We start from the raw sequence: 2,441 nt of genomic DNA, 5'->3' as shown, positions 1-2,441 counted from the left end.
ACAGGAGCCCTCCGTGGGCTATACTCGGGAACTGGAGCCCTCCGTGGGCTATCCTCGGGGACTGGAGCCCTCCGTGGGCTTAACTCGGGAACAGGAGCCCTTCATGGGCTGAACTCGGAAACAGGAGCCCTCCGTGGGCTAAACTCGGAAACAGGAGCCCTCCGTGGGCTAAACTCGGGAACAGGAGCCCTCCTTTGGATAAACTCAGGAACAGGAGCCCTCCGTGGGCTGGATTCAGGGACTGGGAAGTGCTTACGAGGAGCTGGCACTGGAGGGTGCTCTGGAGGAGCAGGCACAGCAAGGCGCTTTCGAGGAGCTGGCACTGGAGCAAACTCAGGGGCTGGAGCCGACACTGGAGCGAGCTCTGGGGCTGGAGCCGACCGCCTTCTCCTCCTATGATTCCCCTCTAGGTTCGGGGACGCTGGAGCGAGCTCTGGGGCTGGAGCCGACCGCCTTCTCCTCCTATGATTCCCCTCTAGGTTCGGGGTGAAAGGCGTGGTCGGCGGGCTTGAGTGAGCCGCGGCCGGCGGGCTTCACTGAGGGACGGCCGGCGGGCTGGAGAGAGCCGTGGCCTGTGGGCTTGACAGCAGAGATTCCGGCAGGCTTGAGTGATTGGCGGCCTGCAAACTTGACTTTGGAGCTGCCGGCGGGCTTGACTGAGGAACGGCCGGCAGGCTGGAGAGAGCCGCGGCTGGCGGGCTTGATGGCGGGCTGGTTCTGGCTTGGGCCCGGACACTCCCCAGACACCGGTGGATCCCTTCCCTCCAGCATAGTCCCTTGGTGTCTGGGAGGTCCATGGGGCGATGGTAGTTGGCCCCGAGCCAGAACAGCGAATTGATGGTGGCGTCATCCAATGCCGTCGCCGCGGCGAGCCCGCAGAATTCCCAGGTGTACTCGAAGAAGGTAAGATCTCTGTGGGCAAAGGCGGAGAAACGAGCGGCGATTTCCATGATCGCAGAGGGAAACAAACAGGAAACAAAAACTGTTCGAAAAACGGAAAACAAACAAGGGGAAAGGGGGCGCCGCTTACTGTTCTGTTTTTGGTCCGGTATTCTGTCACGGTGTGCCTACTGTGAAGGAGCGAGGAGATGAAGGAGATTCCAGAATTATCACAGTCTTTATTGACATAATCACAGGAGTCACACGTAGGACACGGGGATCGACGTTCACAGACATTCAATACCGGACGACCAACTCAGAATAGTACACACTTTAAATACACGACATGACGAGGGGATGATGAGAAACACCTGGGATCAATAAACATAATTGGGACAGGAAACAGGAAGGACCAAATCAGGGCAAGGAAGGCACATGGGGACCAAAACACACACAAAACAAGGAACAGAGTCTGACACTTTAGGTCACTCTGTTGTTATTTTTATTATCATGGACTTTTAGTTTGCTTTCACTAGTTTCTGTCTTTTGTTGTTCAGTTTTCCCACCACTCTTTAGTTGTCATGGTAAATCATGTAAATAGCACAGGTGTTATTCATTATTTCATTAATTTGGTTTGTACTTAAGTTGCTGTCTGTTCAATCTTCAGTTGTCTGGTATTGTTCGTGTTTTGCACGTGGCTTTCTATTTTGAGTTATTTGAATAAACCTTGTTTTATTTTTATCATCGCCATCCATGGACTTTACGTGACAATTATTATTTTTTTTTGTAGTGCATGCAACATTTATTGACATGACTTTCTTTTAAGATTGTCTGGGTTTTGTGTCCTTAACATGTGGAAGGGCGAATAAAGACTTTCTTAAGTCTTTTTAAAGGCCTACAGAAACCCTGTAGTAGTGCTCTTCTCTCATCCAGGTTAAGTTCTTCATGGTGCAACCAAGTAATCGAGTAGCTTGCAGCCCCCTCTTGGTGAAAATAATCATTATTTGATTTCTCTGTTAACCAGCAGGCTAGGCTTTTACAGTGTATTTGTAGGTGATCAAGATCCCCCTTTTATCTTTTTAGCTGTGTATTTGTGGGGTATTTTGAATGTGCTATAAAACGGGGACATTTCCGGCGACAGACGGACTGTTCCTGTTTTTCAGCACATTCAAAACACTGTAACGAATCCAGTCCACTGAAGGCGAGTTAAAGTGAGAATCCAAGTGCAGTTTATTTACAGTGATCCAAACATCCAAATGGCGGCCATCTTGGCCGGGGACTCAGGCGTGGCGGCCATCTTGGCCGGGGACTCAGGAGTGGCGTGAGCAGTCTCTGAAATGGCGGCCATGTCATGACGAGACTCTGGAGGATCAGCTGAGACGTGATGAGACTCTAGAAGAGTGGCCATTTTGTTTAGAGACTCTTGTGTGACAGCCATCTTGTGACAAAGCTCTTCAATGGTGGCCATGTTGAGAAGAATCTCTTGCGGTGCCGGCATGACATGAGCAAACTCTGGCTTGACAGACATGACGTGATCAGGTTTTAACATGGTGGACATGACA

The sequence above is a fragment of the Sinocyclocheilus rhinocerous genome, unplaced genomic scaffold (assembly GCF_001515625.1).
Source record: "Sinocyclocheilus rhinocerous isolate Xijiao unplaced genomic scaffold, SAMN03320098_v1.1 scaffold2006, whole genome shotgun sequence".
Lineage (NCBI taxonomy): Eukaryota > Metazoa > Chordata > Actinopteri > Cypriniformes > Cyprinidae > Sinocyclocheilus > Sinocyclocheilus rhinocerous.
Note: the sequence above shows the minus strand (reverse complement) of the source record.